Raw genomic sequence first — 22156 nt, 5'->3', positions numbered from 1 at the left:
GAAAAGAGCAAGGGGGAGAGGACACATCCCTGGGGCGCACCAGTGCTGATCGTGAGTGGGTAGACGTGTAGGCCCCAGCTTTTACTACCTGTTCCCTAGCTGTTAGGAAGTTCACAATCCAGAAGCATGTTGGTTCTGGAACTCCTAGGGTGAGAAGTTTGGGCTGTAGGATACAGGGGTGGATTGTGTTGAACGCGAGCTGAAGTCGATGAATAGGACTCTGGCATATGTGCCCGGGCAGTCTAGGTGTTGCAGGATGTAGTGTAGCCCTTGGTTAACTGCGTCTTCAACGCTTCTGTTCGCATGGTAGGCAAACTGTAAGGGGTCAAGATGGGGGTTGGTCACCTCTCTCAGGTGCCTCAGCACCAGTCTTTCGAGTACTTTCATGGCCACTGATGTCAGAGCAATTGTCCTGTAGTCATTTAGGTATTTCGCAGGCCACCAGGAGGTTGTTCCTGGGGTGGAGATCACCATGCCAGGGTAACCGGTATAGCGAATAGCTTGAGCCACTTGCCAAGAAGATGGGCATTTGCCTATGGAGAGGGTGAAACAATGGCCCTTATTCTGGTTGGTGCGGTAATGTCCGCGTGCGGTCGGTCCGCCGATGTTTTGTGTCTGCGCATGTGCAGAGGCATCTCTGCGCATGTGCGAACGGGACGCACGTCCAAAATCCGCATGAAATGTGTACACTACGAACAGGGGGTGGAGAGGGGCGTGAAGGGCTGTTTGGGCTCATTACCATATGTTTACACCCTGCGTTTCATCGGCGTTCCCATGAAAACGCTGGGCGTACGTATGGTAATGCGGTCGTATAGGACATATGACATTGCCGGATGTCAGCTGACCGCCCAGATCCCTGCTTTTGCACGGAGAAATGCCCGTGTGGTCTGAGGTTGCGGGAGCTGCCTGACCACTCGGTCCTGCATTCGATGGTCTGCGACCATCGAATGATGGGGGAGGTTCCCTGAGATGGAGGAGGTGTATTCATGAGAAATACACTCGTGCTCCGTGCGGTCAGCGGCTTACCGCAATCGGACGGAGTGAGCGATCCGTACGAAAGGCGGGGTTTAGGACGCACGGTCCTGGCCGCATATTCGGCTCCGTCCGCACCGACCAGAATAAGGCCCAATGTTTCAGCAACAACCAATCAAGTCTGAATTAGGTCCTAAGTGCATACAGTTGGTTATTAATTTGTATGAGGCAGCATCATCACATATCTGATAACATGTGGCAGCTAAGAAGTGCTGTCATTGTGGCAATCATTTACACAAAAAAACAGGTTTATTTTGCTATGTAATTAATTAACGCTTTAAAAAAATGGGCAAACATACATGGTAGCATTCTATAATCTATGGCAGCATTCTGTTGTTTGCTGCTATTGAATGGTAAACATTCTATGGTGTTCCGATGCTTATTATTGGGTTCCGCCCCCATTCTAATCTGGAGGTGGCCATACTGCAGAGGTTTTGTGCATGTGCAAAGGGGAAATCAAATGAATTTATTATTTTTTTTAATCAAACTAACCATTGCATCAAAAGATTTGATGGTGGAAGCCAGGCTGTCCAGTCTTATTTTGAACTCCAAGTTCAAAATAAAGTAAAACAATTAAGAAAGAAGAAGATAAGATTACCAGCTTTCTAGTGCTGTTCATTGCTCAAGCCTCCAATCACTCACAGCCGAGGGCGCGTACAGGAGGATCAGGACCCGCAGCCCGTTGATGTAGGAAGGACTAGCAGGCAGAACCATTTGTGAGGAAAGGATAGGGCCATGTTACGCATCTCTGGACCCTCGTCATTACTGATGCTAATGATGGATAATGACAGTGAGAAGTAACCCGGTTCCTGCTGCCACACATCTCACCAGGAGGTGGTTCCTGGGGTGGATCACCATACAAGGGTAACCGGTATAGAGAACAGCTTTGTGTTTCACACACACACACACACACACACCCTCCCGTCACTAGGTCTGCTCTGCACATTACGGTAATGAACATCTAAAATAAATTAAAAAACACTTTGGCCAGTGTTCAATATTCGCTGGAGGACGGTGACAGGCAGGGAGATGGAAGCCACCCTGGCTGCGCCGGAATGTGTGTGGGGGGGAGAAGGGCTCCCGGGGACACAGGCAGTAGAAGCTTCCCCCTCAGGAGAACTGGCAGGGGATGCGGGTAGGGAGCCGCTGCACTGGTCCCGCTCATGCATATGTTATGAGCGGGACCAGTGTGAAGTGAATATTTAATGAGCGGCTCCCCTCCCCCTGCTGGTGAATGTGTAAAAAAAATGTAACATTTTCAAAAAAATTAAGATAGCACATGAGTAAAAGTAGCTTGCCCCTTCACAGAAAAAAAATTCTGATTTCTTTTTAACACCAAAAAAAAACCTTTTATTTTAAAAGATCACATTCCAGTTCACCTTAAAAAGATGTCAAATGCAAAACGGTGTATCATGGTGAAAATCATGCTACAAGCAGTTCTCCATCCTAGCACTGAATACACTCTTGGCGAATCCCAGTAAAAACCCCATTGAAATACAGTACACCAGCGAATTGCAGCAAGCATGAAACGGAGAACTGGCCGTCATTCACTGTTCGCTTTCGGCAAACAGTGAACATTGAATAGGGTGAATCACATTTTCAGTGAAACCGATTCACCGCAAGGAGTGAAAACAGCCCGAAAAAAAAAACGGTTAATCTAGAGCAGGCCTGGCCAACCTGTGGCTCTCCAGATGTTGTCAAACTACAAATCCCATCATACCTTGCCATAGTTTTGCTATAAGGGCGAGGTAAAACTGTAGCAAGGCATGCTGGGATTTGTAGTTTCACAACATCTGGAGAGCCACAGGTTGGCCTCTCCTGATCTAGAGCATTGAATACTGGCCTTTGTAGTAAAGGACAAAGGGGTTTATTCTAGGTCATTCTTTCTGACAAAATCCTTCTTAGATGGACAAAACCATGTGCACTGCAGGGGTACAGATGTAACATGTGCAGAGAGAATTAGATTTGGGTGAGTTATTTTGTTTCTGTGCAGGGAAAATACTGACTGCATGATTTTACACTTCAATATAGACCCCACCCAAATCTAATTCTCTCTGCACAAGTTACATCTGCCCCACCCGCAGTGCACATGGTTTTGTCCATCTAAGAAGGATTTTGTCAGAAAGAATGGACAAGAATAACCCCCAAAGTGACTACATATGGTATTGTTGTGCCAGGGCCAGTGCCACATCTGGTAGAAATGGTGCTATGGCTTCTTTAATGACTGCGGATCTTTGACTCTTTGAAGGAATCCCCAAAAATTAAAAAGCAATTCCCTCTGGAAGGCAATTGTTGTGTTATTGCCAGTATCCAGGGCCATATTAAGGTTTCCAGCCAACCTAGGCTAATACAGAAGTGTCCCCATTCTTCCCCATTGTATGCGGTCACTGGGTAGACAAGGTCTAGATCGTCAGTCACTAGGTCGACACCAGGAAATTGTCGACATAGACAGGGTTGATATAAATAAGGTCTACATGAGTGTAAAAAAATATTTGAAATGTTGACCTTGGGTATGTCGACCATTGAAAGGTGTCAACCTAGTCACTGTCGACCATTAGTGGCCGACCTAGTAACTGTCGGCCTAGACATCTATGTTTACTATTTATACCGTAACCCAGGGTTGGCCAAACCGGTCCTCGAGATCTACCAACGGTCCATGTTTTCCAGGTTACCTAGCTGGTGCACAGCTGCAGTCAATACTAACTGTCACATTTTCAAACCTGCTGCATTCATTCCTACTATAGATCCACAGGTTGCCTGAAAAACATGCACTGTTGGTAGATCTTGCCGTAACCCTTCTCCATCACCAATTTTTTCGCTCATACTCTGCTGAAAATCTCTAACAGGCTCGGGGTCAGCTCCATTCATATTGCCACTTACCACCCTAGCAGTGCTGGCAATGGCATCAGTGGCATCAATCACAGCCTCAGTAGCGGAGCTTTCAGAGCAGAGGCGTAACTAGAACTCGATGGGCCCCATAGCAACATCTTGAAAGGGCCCCCCTCCCATCTTTTGTCACTACAATGCCCTTTATGGACAGGAGAGAGAAGAGAGTGAGAAAGAAAGAGGGTGTCGGGAAGAGAAAGAGAGGAGCCAGTTAGAGAGGGAGAGAGAAAGAGAGAGCGGAAAGTGTTAGGGAGAGAGGGAGGAGCGAGCATGAAAGACACTACTTGATAACAGCACAGGACAGGGGGGGGAGGCATTAATGCATAGACGGACGAACTGGAGGGCAGGATGGGGCATAGACCAACAGACAAAATAATGGGGGGGGGGGTTGGCAGACAGAAGGTAGTGGGCATAAATAGGAGGCATATAGATGGACAGATGTGAGGGGCCGCACAAATTGACAGTAGGAGCATAGATAGACGGATGGACAGGCAAGGGCATAGATGGATGGAGTGGGTTTATATGGACAGAAAGAGGCAGGCTGCAATGGGGGCATATATAGACAGAAGGGTAGGGCATAGATGGGAGAGGCAAACATGGACATATGGGGAGGGGCAAAGACAGACAGAAGGACATAGATGCCCCCCCCCGCTTTGACCCCTTTTACAATATACACATTATGCCAAATACAAACAGCACCTCCCTCCACCTTCCCCCTATTAAATGATTATTAATCGAATTACATTTGGTGTAACGCACATTTGTTGCTGGCAGTCCAGGCTGGCGCAGGCTGAGCCAGACACGATCGTAGGAGCCAGTGAGGGCCTGAGGCAGTGACCTCTTCTCCAGCCATGGTTCCCGATCACCGGCTGGAGGAGGAGCATTGATGAGGCACCCGGGGAGGAGGAGTCCGATACAATACTGCCGCTGCTGCACCGCTAGAGCGGCAGCTACTGCCAGTACGCAGCAGCAGCAGAAAATTCAGATGGTAAGCACAGTTACGCCACTGCCGAGGGGTATCATCTGCAGCCGGCGGGGGTATCTGCGGCAGCTGACGGGGGGGCTGTGCCTCTCTGGACACAGCCACCTCCGCGCACGTCACTGGAAGGAGTCTTCCCTCGCCGCACACTGCCGTGCCAAAGGTCAGAGACTCCCTCGTAGCAGGCAGCGTGGGTGCATCCGGTCCAGGTGGATGCGGCTGCCCGGTGGACCCCCGCTCTCCGCGCTCTACTCTCCCGCGAGCAGCTCAGCCTTCCTACAGGCTGCCGCGGCACTCTTAAAAAATAAAATACTAAGCATGGTGCAGGGGTGTGCCTGCTGTCCGTCGGGCCCCCCTATCCGCCGGGCCCCATAGCAGCTGCACCCCCTGCACCCATGGTAGTTCCGCCACTGTTTCAGAGGATTCCCTGTTCCCGGTGTCCCTGCCTCAGTGACACTGGCAATCACAACAGGCACAGCTGCTCCAAAAGTTCCTGGGGGAGATCAAGACCTTGCTCGGCCAAAGTCCAATGGCACCAGGAAGCACTCCCATCCCAGAGCAAACTATTGTGCTGCAGCCTAATCAGCTTATTGGTTAATCAGGCCCTGCCAGTATCACATCTATGTTAGCAAGCACAGATGCAGTCAGTGGTAGAACTTGTGAGTGCTGGGCCCAGGTGACCCCTTCCTCCACCCCAGTGAGTGACAGGTAGATGCAGAGGGTAACAGCATAAGGCAAGGGGAGGTAGAGGTTGGCATGGGTATACATGGGGTGACAGGGAGAAATAGTGGGTGGCAGGGAGAAATAGTGAGTAATAGAGGGGTACGAGCACAATGTACTGCACTGTGCAGAGAACAGGGGGCATGTATATTCATGGGGGCAGTGATCATAAGTGGCAGGACTCCTCTATCAGTCTGGCACACACAAGTTTAGCCTGGTACCCCTAAGGTAAGAGGCAGGTCCTTAGGCAGGGGCCTCACCCTGTTCTCTTCATCAATTCATTCTTTTGACATTGCTCTAAATGGTCTGGATCCAGGAATAACTCTTTGCTGGTCTGGAAAACAGATGGCCTCTTGGTCCTCAGGGGTCCTGGCACAATGTGCCTGCTGCACCAATGGCAGTTCCGTGCTTGGATGCAGCAATCCCCAGAAAATAAAACATTTCTAGAGAATGAATGATTTTGTTTCTAACCTCCAGGGACAATAGGTTTTCAGGACAATGGAATTAAAATGGCTCCATCACTTCAATTAACATTCTTAATTAGCCCCAGAACCAATACTAATGCAGCTGACATATATTTAGTGATCCACAGTGCAACAGGAAGCTGGCTAATCTTGATGACAATTGCTTTGCAGATAATTATTGTCTGTACTTTAGGGCCTAATTCAGACCCCATCTGAATGGGCCGAATTTGGCCCTGTTTCCGATGGTAGGGGTCTGCTTGATGCAGGTAACAGGTGCTGGACTGCTTGTTACTGTACATGATTTTCCTGATATTGATTATCCATTTGAATGAATTGCTGTAGGCATAATAGGAAGAATGTGCCTAGACGGTAATAACACACTTCGGTACTCTTTACCTAGAACGGCGCCCATCGCGGGCATCGCATGTACATTGCATGCCATTATAATGGCATGCGATGCGACCGATGCGATGCCCTCGATTTTACATAGAAATGCATGTTAAAATGTAAATCGCGTCGGTCGCATCGCATGCGGCCAAAAATTTGCATGCGATGCGACCAACGCGATTACCGCGATTTTACATAGGGAACAATGTTAAATGGCCCACAGACCCCAAATAGCCACCCTGAAGTGTGAAATGCCCCCCAATTGTTAACGCCACCCCACGATCAACGTCAACCCGAAGCGTGGCGAGCGCAGCGAGCCCGCGAGGGGCGGCGGTACGTGTCCTCCGACCTTTTCATACCCCCACTATCCACGTCGGCGTGGAGTTAAGAATAGAAAGTGTGGCGAGCGCTTCGAGCCACCGAGCCCGAAGCGTGGCGAGCGTAGCGAGCCAACGCGAGGGGACGCAGATACCTGTGAAGCCCGCAAGGGGACGCAGATACCTGTGAAGGTATCCGCGTCCCCTCACGTGGCTCGCTGCGCTCGCCACGCTTCGGGCTCGGTGGCTCGCTGCGCTCGCCACACTTTCTATTCTCAACTCCACTCCGACGTGGATAGTGGGGGTATGAAAAGGTCGGAGGACGCGTACAGCCGCCCCTCACGGCCTCGCTGCGCTCGCCACGCTTCGGGTTGACGTTGATCGTGGGGTGGCGTTAACAATTGGGGGGGGGGGCATTTCACACTTCAGGGTGGCTATTTGGGGTCTGTGGGCCATTTAACATTGTTCCCTATGTAAAATCGGGCCAATTGGGCCATTTAACATTGTTTCCTATGTAAAATCGTGGTAATCGCGTCGGTCGCATCGACCAACGCGATTTTTTACCTTGCGATGCCTAAGATCAAAATCGTGGCCGCCGTTCTAGGTAAAGAGTACCCACACTTCTAATGGGTATGCAGCGGTACCACTAGGGCTGCCTTATGTTTGCACTATCAATGTGGCTGCCTTACTTTGGCACTATCAATGTTATCCTCATTTATTATTGTGGGCAAATTACCATAAACGAATTTAAAAAATAGTAACATTTGACAATATATTTAATAAATACTAAGGGGAGAATATTATTAAAAAATTAGATCTGTAAACTAGTACTTTGGACTCGTCATTTACCAGGCTATTAGCTGTTGTGGCTGCAATGTAGCCTCTTTCCCACTGTATCATTTCCCCTGTGTCTTTCCAGCCTCATGTCCTCCTTTGTTTCTTCCGTCTCTCTAGAATCATCCCAGTGTGTGTCTCTCTCCACCAATATCTCCCCTGTTTCTTTCCAGCATCACCCCATGCATCCTCCCCACCCCTTCCCCCCATAGCATGTCTCTCCAGCCTTTTGTTTACCCGGGTAGCAGTCAATTTACCGACGGACGTTTTACCGACAACCATCGATCAACAGTCAAAATACCAACAAGGTCAATATAACGACATTCATTTTGCCAACATGTTCCGTTGACTGACATAGTCAAAATGCAGATATTTAAAATGCCAACAATGTCGTCATGAGTTTACAAGCATTTTTTAGGCCAAAAACAGACTTGTTCATACTATACCATCCCAGTGGACCTGGAGGGGGAATATAATAATGTGCTGAGTGCTGCGAGGCACCGTGCCTGAAGCACACAATAGGAGGGGAGGCGGTACACTTAGACGGTGTCCATGTCGACCTACACTGACATGCATCCAATAAACTACAGAAACACGTGTTAAATGTCGACATTTTGACTTTGTTCGTTAATTGAATATGTCAGCATAATGAATGTCTGTATATTAATCGTGTCAGTATTTTGACTGTCAGTCAATGGGTGTCAGCATAATGATCGGCTATAAATTCCATTGGGAAATCATACTGAACTTGTCTACCCATCTCATTGGCCTCATACCGACACTTCTCTCCTGTCTCATACCGACACTTCTCTCCGATCTCATGCCAGGGCCGAAACTAGGGTTTCTGGTGCCCGGGGCAAGACATTCATTTAGCGCCCACCCCCCCAAAAAAAAGAAAAATTATATATATATATATATATATATATATATAAATCTAGGGGGGGCGGCCTGGCACTCACCCAACAGGGTACAGCTACCTCCGTTGCCTTCTGGGTGCAGTGAATAAATAGAAATTAATCACAACAGCGGCACTCGTGAGGAAAATTTTTCAGCGTGTATTGAAGAAAATCCAACGTTTCGGGGCTGGTAGCGCCCCTTTGTCAAGGTGTGGGTAACAAAAAACAGTGATACAGTGCTTACCTATATAGGGGGTGAAGTAATCAACAGAATGAGGACCAGCTACACGAGGACGCCGGGTCGCACGCCAATGGAGAAGGTCTTGGCCGGAAGTGCTGTGCACAGAGCGTGTTGTGACACGCATGTGCTGGAAGCGCTTGGACCGCAAGCTGCCGGGGTTGTCATGGAGAGCTGAGAGTGTGGGCGGCAATGGACTACCGGCGTACTCGGATCGCTGGATAAAAACAAAACAAACAGAGATTAATGTATCTCACAAAACCGACTCACCGACCATCTACTGGCTGTCTCAGCTGCTTACCGCTCAGGTCAGCGCAGCTCTCTCTCTGCTCCCGGCAGTCTCCCCTTCAGCCGCGGGACCGCCAAGTCATGTCCCCTCTCCTGCCTCTGTGCTCCGTCGAGCTGCCGCACCAGTCTGCGATGCCAGCTCCTGTCTCCACCGATGCCGCTCTCTCTCCTCTGCTGCCCGCGTGCTGTGTCTCTCCACATGCAAATGTAGTAGCTCAGATCTGAATGTAAAGCACCCTACACACCCACACTAAGCTGCGAGTGCAATCGTGAATAACGCACTAATAGCCTGGGTGGATCCAATTCCAGGATTGCCCTGTGTGATTATAGGGCAACAGATCAAGAGCACTGAATGTACTAGCTCACATCTGACTGAAAATTGCTCTGCACACACGCTAAGCTGCGAGTGCAATCTTAAACACTAAGTATAAGAGCACCAAATGCAGTAGCTCAGATCTGACTGTAAATCACCCTACACACACACGCTAAGCTGCGAGTGCAATCATGAACACGCACTAATATGTGTAGGATTACTGCATCTCCACACATCTATTACTACATCATCTACTCTCTGGGCGGTATTCAATGAGCCGGAATCGCCAAGTTTTATGGCGATTCCGGGGTTTTTTCGTGGCTGACGGTGATTTTTGGAGCTCCAAATGCGAATCACCGTATTCAATGAGCTAGAATCGCCGTTGACGACCGGTGAATGAAGCTGCAATCGCCAAATGTTTTCCTGTACAAATCGCCGTTTTTTGTGTATAGGATTTTTCATGGGGAATCGACGGTAGTTGAGGGGAATCGCCAAAAGTGTATTCAATGTGAAGTTGGCGATTCCTTTTTCTTCTTTCATATCGCCGTTCCTCTCCGAGTGCCCCTCGTCATCTTTTTATGGTGAACTTTTATAGGAACATGTCAAATAATTGGTTTTAAGTGCTCTATTTAACTATGCAAGTCTAATGTATTATTATTTGCTGCCCTTGTGTGATGTCATGGTCGTAGAAGTGCTATACAAATATATATTTAATTTTTTCAGGTATTTTTTTTTTCTCCCACAAAGCACTGTTCTTACCCATGGTGCACCTCACTTACCCATGATTCTCCTCCCCACCTCACTCCTTCGTTTGCCCTTTGACCAGATTTCCCAGCGGTTGCCGTCTGCTGTATGGGAAGCGTTTGTCCAGGGTAATTTGCTTGTTTCTAGCATTTATCTGCGATTTTTTAAACAACTGACTACATTAATGAGGCTGTGTAGGGAAACGCCGGTATGGCTGAGAATCGCCGTTAGGGCCGGCGATTCTCAGCCACGTTGAATAGGGTGACTTGGCGACTCCCCACGAATCCCCATGCATGGCGATTCACTGCTAAAAACCGGCGATTGGCAGGCGAATGTTAAATCTGAATCACTGTAACCAGCGATTCAGGACATTGAATACCGCCCTATGTGCTCCTTTATGTGTGAGACAGCAGTACATGCCTAAACAGCTGTACTGATCGAAGCCAGTGCCAGGGCAGATCCAATTTCAGGATTGCCTGGTGTGGACGCTTCTGACTGTACCTTATCGAGTCACTTGTGTATCTGACACACGGTGGCCGTATAAACACAACAAAATAAGCACAGGAACACATACATGCATAACAGTGATTAGATCAACAGACGGTGTTTAATAAATTGCCCGGGTGGATCCAATTCCAGGATTGCCCTGTGTGGTTATAGGGCAACAGATCAAGAGCACCGAATGCACTAGCTCACATCTGACCAAATAACTGCTCTGCACACACGCTAAGCTGCGAGTGCAATCTCAAACACCCATTAATGTGGGAAGAATTATTCCATCTCCACACATTTATTATTATATCATCTGCGTTGCATGTTCCATTGCCTCTGAGGCGGCAGTTTATGCCCAAGACATTAAGATACTAAATTGAGACACAATTTATCAGTGTATTGCAACAATGCAGAAGGCAACATTTCTAGCAACATTTGTAACAGTGAGACAGTGAGAATATCACCATTACCAATAAAATAAACATTTCAGGCATCTAACAGAGTTACTAGCATAACTGCGGAGCATGAGCAGTAACTGAATTATTACATCCAGCTACAAATTCACAGAGTGATTTTTAATCTTTAATATTTCTTTTTCTCTTTATATCTACATCTTGTTTTAATACTTTCGCTACTTACCTATAAGGTCTCATATTACTGTTTTTTGTACTATACAACACTAACACAGAATGATGACCTGCTAATCTATAAAAGTTTATATATAAAAAACTCCAAAAATTAAAAAAAAAACGAGAATAAAATATACACCTATATATAGGTATCACTTTATTAAATTTATTGTGGAACAGGAGTGCATCCCAGTCTAACTGATTCACCTTTTCTCCTCTTAATTTTCTCTCCACATGCATCCCAGCTGTCACTCTCCGCGCGCCTCCTAACTCGGCCGCTGCAGCTCCTCTCCTCTCCTCTCGCTGGCTGCCTGCTACAGTTGCCCGGCTCACTTCCCAGAGCGTAACGTCTCCTCTGGCTGCTGTACACAGGCGCCCGGCTGTCTCTCCCGGCGCGCCTCTCTTCTCTGGCGCCTGCTGCCTTCTGGGGCGGTTCGGGATCACACACCCGACTTTGTCAGCCCCGGCAGTTCACTGCTGCCTGCGTCTCCGTCTGCTGCCGTACACCTCCAGCTCAGCTCCGCTCTTCCGCTCCCTGCAGGTCAGTCTCCTCTCATCCTGCTCTCTTCCCCTTACCCCTCACATGTCAGCCTGCTACTTTATCCCTGCTTCCGGTCTTTTTTCACAACTTTTTTGAACATGGACAATAAAGTGGACGGGGCAGTCCATTTTCTGTCCAAGGTGGGGGGGATTTAGGGACCTATGCCCCCTGTTTCAGTCCTTTGGGTGGCACTAATATATGTGTATATCACAGGAGGAACCCGGCGGAGATGAGAAAATCAAATCTGTGACAGTCTTTGTACCCTGCACGGTCAGTGACAGTATTGTGCCCCCCCCCCCTCCAGCGCCCGGTGCGCATGACCCCCCAGCCCCCCCCCCCCCCTAGTTACGGCCCTGCTCATGCTCACACTTCTCTCCGGTCTCATGCTCACACTTCTCTCCTGTCTCATGCTCACACTTCTCTCCAGACTCATGCTGACACTTCTCTCCTGTCTCATGCTCACACTTCTCTCCAGTCTCATGCTAACACTTCTCTCCTGTCTTTTTCTAAACAGACTATAACCTTCTATGTTAGCCTCCCACTCATGTGATTCTTCCCACCAAGTTTCGGTAATAGCTATGAGATCAAAATCTTCCTACAAAACTAGGGTCTCTAGTTCCCCATTTTACTATTTAAACTCCTAACATTCCGATAAAGGCAGTTCAGATCATGGTTCTCCTTCCCTGTTTGTGGAGCATATTGTGCATTATTGCTCAATCTGTTTGGTATAGTGTTTATTTTTGGTCAATCCATGTGGCAAAATGTGTAAGAGGCAAGTACAGTATTAGGGGGTTACTATTGTGTTGCATAATTTGTATAAGGGGTATATGGTGTGGTAAACTTAGGTGACCACATAAAAGGTGCCGAAATGTTGTCTACCAAGTTTTGGCTTTCAGTATTTTTTTTTTATGACTGGAGTGCCGCCTCACCCCGCAAGTATCTCTTAGGACATCGGCGTCCTGCGGGTGCACCTTTGGAAGGCACCCTGCAATATATCTCCCTGCATTTTTCCCATGCCAGCCCCCTGCCGTTTCCAGGCATATATAATTAGTTGAAAGTATTTACACAAATAGAGACACACCCATGAGCAGACCAACCAAACAGAACACTGGTCACGTTGCCTAAATTATTAGGTGCTCGCCACAACCCCTATCATTGCGCATAATAAACTCTTGATCATTTTCAGCTCCAGGCCCATTTAGACTTTAATCTGGCTCTGCTCATACTCACACTTCTCTCCTGTCTCATGCTCACACTTCTCTCCTGTCTCATGCTCACACTTCTCTCTAACCCACAACAAATTGCAGTAGTGACAATGATATGTATTTAACCCTTCAAACTGCTCTCTATTAAATCCATTCAATTTCCCCCAATTTTAGCATATCCAGTTGTTTATTTACCCTGGGATACTGCAAACTGTGTTTCTGGAGTGAATGGCACCACTAGAAAGCTACTGCATGTCCTGTCAAAGTCATCAAAAAAAATGTCTATATTGCATCATTTTAATACAAGACTTCAAAACTCAAACATCATTTGTAAAAATGTGGAAACATTGCTTCCATTCCGTATATAGTTAACAAATAATAGCCTACGCTGTTTCACTGGAGTTCTATTTTGCAATGGCAGTGGTCTATATAGGATCCCAACATTACATTAGTCTTAAACCAATAATCAACCTGCTGCTCTAGAATTTTTTTTTAAATGCTGTAAGAAAATGTCCTCGTTCATCAATGCATGAGATAACCTACCTTTTATTTTGAGATGTTTTAAAAATGACAAACACTATCAGGCTGTCTCACGAGGTCTCTCTGAGGCAAGGACAGCAAGGAGGTCATAGACTCATGTTGTGGTGGGCAGGAACCACTAGATCCGGGCTGTAGGACAGAAGAAACAAACTTTGCCCGTGGGTGACCTGAACAAGCTGCAACCTGGACTTAAAAATTATTCTAAATGCAAAAGGACATAAAATGGACACGTGTTGTGTCTGTGGCTAAAAACATCTTGTTTTGGATTGAAAAACCACAAATAAATATGAACACAGTTGTATATTATATCAAGTATTAATAACAAATGCATAGTTGTGATATGGTTAGGAGAGTTCATAGCATAAACCTGTCCCTAATCAAAGTACTGCCTGCACCCAGACACTCCAGGTAATTTTATAATCTTCTGGCATAGCCTTAAATGACCTGGTGGCAGGAACATGAGCACAAGCCAGTTCCACTTACATGACAGGCCACTTGTGATGACTGCACCAAGTAAACTTAAAGACCCAGCTCCTAGCTCCAGTATTTTCGTTCACATGTGCCTGCCTCCATCCCGCCCCTCCTGTGCGAGAGCCACACCGACTATGCAAGTAAGCGAATACGGCCACACAGAAGCCCTGCACATGCGCATATGAGAATATGTGCATGCCCAGAGCTTAAACATCGGTCACCTGTGCGAACACGCCAGGTACCAATTCAACTAGAATAAGGGCCCTTGTCTCCTGCAGGGCCGGTGCAAGATTTTTCAGCACCCCAGGCAAAACTTCTGCTTATTGCTCCCACCAGGGCCGGATTAACAATGGGCCTGATGGAGTTACAGCTCCAGGCCAACTCTCCAAATAGGCCCATTTTGTATATGAGGATTGGGGCTTTCCAACAAACCCAGCCCCGCATCGCTAGCCCCGGGAACCGGAGATTCCGCGGGGCAAAACTGGAATGTTTTCCCCATAGGATAACATGGGACCCGCTAATTCCGACCCCCACCCAGTTCCGATGGCTGCCAGTTCCGACTTGGCATTACAGAAGCTCGTAGTTGATCTCATTCGAACCAAAATTGCTGGGCCTTCAATCTGATACCAGGCTGATCCATAAGGGTCAATTGGTTCTGGAGATATTGTGGGAAACCGATTTTTTTATTTCTGAAATGTAATTTCATAGCTGTTCATGTTTTTTGAGGGCAGATTTCTCTGGAACCAAATGGCCCAGTTTAATGGGACCAAAATCATTTGAAGCCCACTTAAAAATTATTCAATATGATACCAGTCTCATGTAAATGGGTCAGTTGGTTCCAAAGATATAGCTGGTTAAACGATATAGCCGGTTAAAGGGGGGGGGGGGGGTTCTCTCCCTTTCACACCAGAAAATGCAGGGACTAGGCTGGCGTAAAAGGGGCCAGCCCGGAAATGTCCCAGCATGATCCTGGGACCATATTCCCAGGTAAGCCCCTGCATTTTCTGGTGTGAAAGGGGTATTATTTCAAATATTGAAATATTGCTCCCACCAGGGCCGGATTAACAATGGGCCTGATGGAGTTACAGCTCCAGGCCAACTCTCCAAATAGGCCCATTTTGTATATGAGGATTGGGGCTTTCCAACAAGCCCAGCCCCGCATCGCTAGCCCCGGGAACCGGAGATTCCGCGGGACAAAACTGGAATGTTTTCCCCATAGGATAACATGGGACCCGCTAATTCCGACCCCCACCCAGTTCCGATGGCTGCCTGTAAATATGATACCAGTCTCATGTAAATGGGTCAGTTGGTTCCAAAGATATAGCTGGTTAAACGATATAGCCGGTTAAAGGGGGGGGGTGGGGTGGTTTTCTCTCCCTTTCACACCAGAAAATGCAGGGACTAGGCTGGTGTAAAAGGGGCCAGCCCGGAAATGTCCCAGCATGATCCTGGGACCATATTCCTAGGTAAGCCCCTGCATTTTCTAATGTGAAAGGGGTATTATTTCAAATAGCCGGGACCTGCAGTGTTCTGAATACTGCCATGCAGCCCCCCGCTCTCTGCTCGGCTGTACATGGCTGTCACTTCTGCCCGGCGGCTGTCCCCCAGTTACCATGAGCATGTATTCCCCCTTGGTAATGAGCATGTAAACCCACATGGCAATGAGCATGGAACCCCTGGAAATGAGCACGTAGGTAAGCAGCACTTATGGTGTTTGGCATAATACATAATGCAAATTATGGTGTGTGGCTTAACATGTAATGGCCATTATTGTGTAAATTTTGAATGCACGCCTTTGGTGCGCAATGTCCCTGTTTGTGAAGCATATTGTGAATTTTGGCTCAATCTGTTTGGTATAGTGTGTATTTTGGCTCAATCGATGTGGAAAATTCAATTTTTCCTTAATCTGTGTGGCATAACGTGAATTTGGACTCAATCCGTGTGCCAGAGTGTGAATTTTGGCTCAGTCAGTGTGAATTTTGGCTCATTCCATGTGGCATAATGTGTAAGAGGCAAGTAGGTACTTCTTTACTTTCACGGCGCCAGCATGGCGCCGCGCGTCAGAGTCCCCTTGCGGGGCTCGCTTCGCTCGCCCACGCTGCAGGCTCGGTGGCTCGCTACGCTCGCCACGCTAATTAAAATCTACTCCATGCCAACATGGATAGTGGAGGTATGAACTATCCATGTTGGCATGGCGTTAACTTCGTTTATTTTACTTAGTTTGTGGCGAGCGTAACCCGGAAGTACGCGCGGCGCCATGCTGGCGCCGTGAAAGTAAAGAAGTACCGGCAAGTACAATATAAGGGGGTTACTATTGTGTTGCATGATTTGTATAAGGGGTATATGGTGTGGTAAACATAGGTGACCACATAAAATTTGCTGAAATGTTGTCAACCAAGTGTTGGCTTTCAGTATTTTTTTTATGACTGGAATGCCGCCTCACCCCGCAAGTATCTTAGTACATCGGCGTCCTGCGGGTGCACCTGGCAATATATCTCCCTGCATCCTGTGAGTGTCGGAATTTGTAATAAAGAGATATGCATTAAAATGTACCAGCTTTTTTCTTAATAAATTTGGAGCCTTATATGTGCCACTTCTTTCCTGCGACCATATAGAATTGACGCACCCCTAAGGGGGTAACCTAGAATTGGGACACCGGAGTGCCGGGGAAGATATTCTGTGTGTGTGTGTGTGTGTATGCCTTTGTGTGTGTGTGTGTGTGTGTCTATGTGTATATATATATATATATATATATATATATATATAATATTTATTATGCCATTGTACTCTTTGGCTGGAGGTAGTGTGCATATATATCATCCGATGCTCTCAGTGCTGGCGATACATGGTCAGCACTAAAGCCCAAAGTCTGCAGCCACCGAAGGTAAGTATATTTGCAGGTTCTATTTTCCCTCTTTTCTGTGCCAGGCCCTTGCATTTACCAGCCCCCTGCCTTTTCCATGGCGTGCGCACACACACACACATTATATATGAAAGTATTTACACAAATAGAGACACACCCATGAGCAGATCACCCAACCAGAACACTGGTCACGCCCCCCACATTATTAGGTGCTGGACACAACCCCTATTATTGCGCAGAATAGGCTCTTGATCATTTTTAGCTCCAGGACAATTTAGACCTTAATTTGGCACTGGCTCCCACCACTTACACACACCAATACTGACTTTCCAGTGTTTGGGAACCAATGTGATATTTTTTTTAAGTTAGGGGCAATGTATTTTATTTTAGCTAGCTATTGGGACCAGTGTAATAGATTTTTTCATATGGGTGCCAGTCTTTTTTTTTTTTTTCGTCTGTGGTGGCCAATGTGTTTTCCCATTGGAGATCTGATGTTGTGCCATGGCAATTTTAAAATCTTGTTTGGTGTGTTGCAAGTTGAAAAAATCTCTGATCTAGCTCCTTCATCTTACTTTTCCTCCTTCACATTCATCCTCTTCATTATCTTGCCAGAAATCTGATTATTATTTTTTTTGCGAGAGCATATGTGTAGTGTGGCCATCCAGCAAACATGACATAACATATCAACACTTGGCTGATGTGCAATTATTCCAAAGGAAAGGGAAAATGGAAAGGGAAAATGGGGATGGGGAGAGCACACATATAAATGTAAAACAAACATAAGTATATAGTACTACTCCTAACAATAAGTGGATTATATATTGAGTAACATGGGTTAGCAGAGAATACAGTATAACAACATAAAATGATAACATTTATATCGAGACAGAAACTAAAACGGAGACCTGCATCATTGTCACTTTACTATCAGATGTAGGAAAAAGCCAGGGTTAACATAAATTATTACTTAGACGTCCAATATTCAGTTTAAGAATTCCAGCAGATATAGGGGTTGGAAGCCAAAGAAGAGTATCTTACACCAGCCGTTTCGTACTCACAATGATGTTGAGCATTTTGTTCTATTTGCGCAATTAATGGAATCTTTGGTGAATACCATACCTATATTGAGCGATTAGGATTTTTGAAGCTATCAATATAGGTATGGCCCCTTATAGATCTATCTATTTGTCTCCGTGAAGCAAATGAAATAATACCAGTTTTGGGGTCAGAGTAATCAGGACTTTCAAAACATTAGATATGAAGACAAAGACCTCTAGCCACAATCTAAAAATAGCTGGGCATATCCAGAACATATGATAGATAGGGCCCAAGTTGCCATTATTGCGCCATCAAACGTTAGAACTTGACAAACTAATTGTATGTAGCAGAACTCGAGTAAAATACAGACAGTGAAGTAATTTAAGAAATTGTTTCAAATGGGAGATACATTTTTCCATTCTTAAAAATGATACGCCATTCATCCACATCAATTCGGACAGTTTAGTTTCCCATTTCATTAAATAAGAGTATTGTTTGAATTTCTGAGGTTCAATTAGAAACATATACCACCAAGTAATACCTCCTTTCCTATCTGCTTGCGATTAATTATAATGTCCTGTATATACAAAGGAAGAGTGGGAACAACACGGGGTGCCAGAGTTGCACTAAATAGTCAGTGCCGGAATTGAAAATACATGAAGAACTTCTTGTGGGAGAGGGAATACTGGGATCAAATATGTGAAAAAGACATCAAAGGTCCCGAGGAAGTAGTCTCAGCAGGTGAGACAACGCCTTGGGGAAATCTAGGACCCAGTGAAAGATCAGCAATTTGAGAGGCTACACCGATGAGAGAGAGGTAAGTACAAGGTAGTGAAATATCAGTAACTAGTCCAACAACTTCATCCATGCTTTACACATATTCAGGACTGAGTAAACCTGAACCAAAGGGTAAATTTCATCCAAAGGGGGGAGCCACAGACTGTCTGTAACAGGGAGATGGGACAGTCACCCATTCCTTAAGGAGTTTAGCCTATTAGTGATCAGCTTGGCATACATATTTATGTCCATAGAGCAATAAGATGATAATTACCCATCATAGTAGGATTTCTCTGTTTTAGGAAAGTCTACTATCCTAGCTTCCCCCTGATGTCTTTTTTCCTTTTATGTGTTTTGTATACAGTAGATGATGCTTTGGCAGGGAGCTGTTTCCCTTTCTTCAGAGGACAGAACACATATTCCTGACAGGCAGACCAACAAAAAGAAACAAACAGATTTGATGACATGCCGTCTCTAGTTGCTCAGGTTTATGAGATGAAGTCATCTGTCTTGGGCAGGCAAAAACTTTGCGACAAACTCTGCAGGAATCTTACACCCTGATGGATCTGTGCCACTGCTGTTAGCAGCAAAGTTACATACAATACAAGGCCAGAGCATGAAGTTGCTACAGCATAATATTTCAAATAAATTTGCAAATATCATCATTGCAATTAACTGAATCTTGGATACCTGACATTGTATTCACTGTAATTAATTGATTTCCTAATTGTATTGTAGTCAGAAATGTGAGTCTAGGGCCAGACTACCTTGCACAGAGTAAAATTATTAAAACTCAGGTGCCCCCAGCAGTGGCATAGCAATAGCTCCTCAGCCCCTGCGGTCGCTTGGAGGCACTAGGGAAGTTTGGGCACCGTGGGGTCTGCAAAAGCTATTGCAACCGCCAAATCTCTGATGCCCGCAGTGCCTGTCTGCATTGAGTCCCGGTGCTCCTCCTGTCCTTCTGTCACTTATAAAATGGCCGCCCCCTTCACAGCAGTTATTAAGGATGCTAGAGGAGGCAGCGACCTCCTCTTGCATCCTAAATAATGGTCTGCTGTAAGGTGGCGGCCATTTTGGATGAGACATTCAGAGAGAGGAGCAGGAGCGCCGGGACTGAAGATAGCAGCAGGTCCAGGAAGCCGGCCCGTGACCGCAACGGATCGTGGCAGCAGAAGATGCAGAGGTGAGGGGGTAAGTGCGGGTGAGTGGGGGGAGGGGGAGTAGGAGGGGGGCACCCACATTTCAGTGGCAGGGGGGCACCCCAATTGTAGTTACGCCACTGACCCCCAGACTCATCATGGAGTAAGTAGTAGGATGTATTCCAAATTTCAGTGCTGGCACAGGAAGATATATAGACAGTCAATAGGTTTACCCCAAAAGGTTGAAATGTAAAAGATGTCTACAGAGTCAAATTCAATACGTCTACCCCAAAAGGTCAAAAGGGTCAAAAGGCTGACAAGGTCAAAAGGTTGACATGGAAAAAGTTTGACATGCAATAGGCCAACAATGTCAAATGTCAACAGGGTGAATATGTCAATATGAGAAATGTAGACATATCACAAGTACGACATCAGTTTTTCGTGTTTTTTTTTTTAACTGGAATGATCTTCCTACTCTATCCATGTTGGCACGGAGAAAGAACATATTAGCGAGGCACCGAGCCCGAAGAATGGTGAGCGAAGCGAGCCATGTGAGGGCACTTGCTACACTAATTGGGGGTCCATGGCAACGGTTGTCGACATTGAATGCACAAAATTATGTGAAAAACTCATGTCGACCTTTTCGTATGTAACCTTTTTAATGTCGACATTTTTACCCTGATGACATTTGACCCTGATGACCTTTCCCATGTTGACCTTCCTATGTCCACCTATTGATTATGCCGACCTTTTGGGATAGAAACTATTGACTGTCACTGTCTATCTACTAATCCACACCCGCAGGAATAGCAGTGCAGAAAGCAAAATATTAATTTCTGTATATCTTAGAATTAAGCTGGGTACACACTAGTAGTTATACCTGTAGCTCAATTGATCTGCAGATACGGTATATCTTTTGCCGGATTGGGCAGCATGCTCGCCTAATGGTGTGTACAGACACATCAATTTGCTTTCGATTCGATTCCGATTTCCCCTCTCCACCACCTTTCGAGTTTGCCTTTGATTTTCCATTTGTTTTCACATTCGATCTGCACTTTTGCATTTGATTCAATTTTGATATCGAATTTGATTTACGTTCAAGGTACAGTGTACACATTCGATTTACTGGATCGAATTCGATATTTCCTTGCCTGCACAGTCTGTTTTCCGTTTCAATATAGAGAAAATGTGAGCGTGCATCGAATCGATTGCCAGTCGAAGGTGTCCTAAAAACTATTTGATTTCGATTAGGTTTTGATTCAATTTTGCTTCTATAAGCAAAATTGAATCAAAAACAGGGAAAAATCGAAGCATGTGTACACAGCTATACACTCACACTTCCCAATCCTGATTTCATAACTGGGTGGGTGTATTTAAGCTATCAATCACCCCCAGCTCCTGGTGTGGGTGTACGGGCAGTCGGTGGAGAGCTCAAAATATATATATATATATATATATATATATATATTTTTAGGATATAATTCATTTTAAAAATGTTTATTTGTTACAAATGGGCTGTAATTATGTACTTGTAATTGAATTTCAACATGGCCGAATATAACTCACCCAAAAATAAATAGCTTTAGAAAAAAAAAAAAAAATATATATATATATATATATATAGATATATATATATATATAGATAGATAGATAGATAGATAGATAGATAGATAGATATAGTTATCCAGGGGCAAATGCAGGATTTTCAGAAGGTGGTTTCCGGAGAGGGGCGGAGCAAAGCACGGAGATAGACACTTAGGCGACCCAGTATATGCCGGGTCAGTTAAAGTATTATAGATAGACCAAATGTATATAAATAATAATAATAATAATGAAATTTTTATATATATATATATATATATATATTCAGTGGTCGAAGTGGGGCGGTATACGGGGGTATGGCATACCCCCACTTTAATCTGAAGATAAAAAAAAAAAGTTTTTTTTCCCCCTCAGGATGCTCTCTGATCACTCAGCAGCACATATTGTGCTTTTGTAATACCCCTGTACAACGGGGCAGTCTGGCAGGGGACGTTGATGGACAGGGGGGTGTCCGAAGGTGCGCACTATATTCACTCTTTACTTTTCCATACCCCCACTTCAAAATTTCCCTACCCCCACTTCAAAATTTCCACTTCGACCACTGTATATATTTATATATATAGTCTTTCGGGTTGTTCGGCACTCCGGACGAATCAGTCACGGACTGCGGTGCCCTTAAAGTATTAGATGCAGTAGATCATATCCCCTGACCTGTGGCCAGGACCCGGGGAAGAAAACGGCACTCGCGGATTTTGTAATTCAGTTTTTATATAGTTCAAAGTGACATCATGTACAGCATGTCACTTTGAACTATATAAAAA

Source organism: Crinia signifera, chromosome 1, assembly GCF_055691185.1.
Source record: "Crinia signifera chromosome 1, ASM5569118v1, whole genome shotgun sequence".
Lineage (NCBI taxonomy): Eukaryota > Metazoa > Chordata > Amphibia > Anura > Myobatrachidae > Crinia > Crinia signifera.
The sequence above is the reverse complement of the archived record's forward strand: the minus strand, read 5'-3'. Positions refer to the sequence as shown.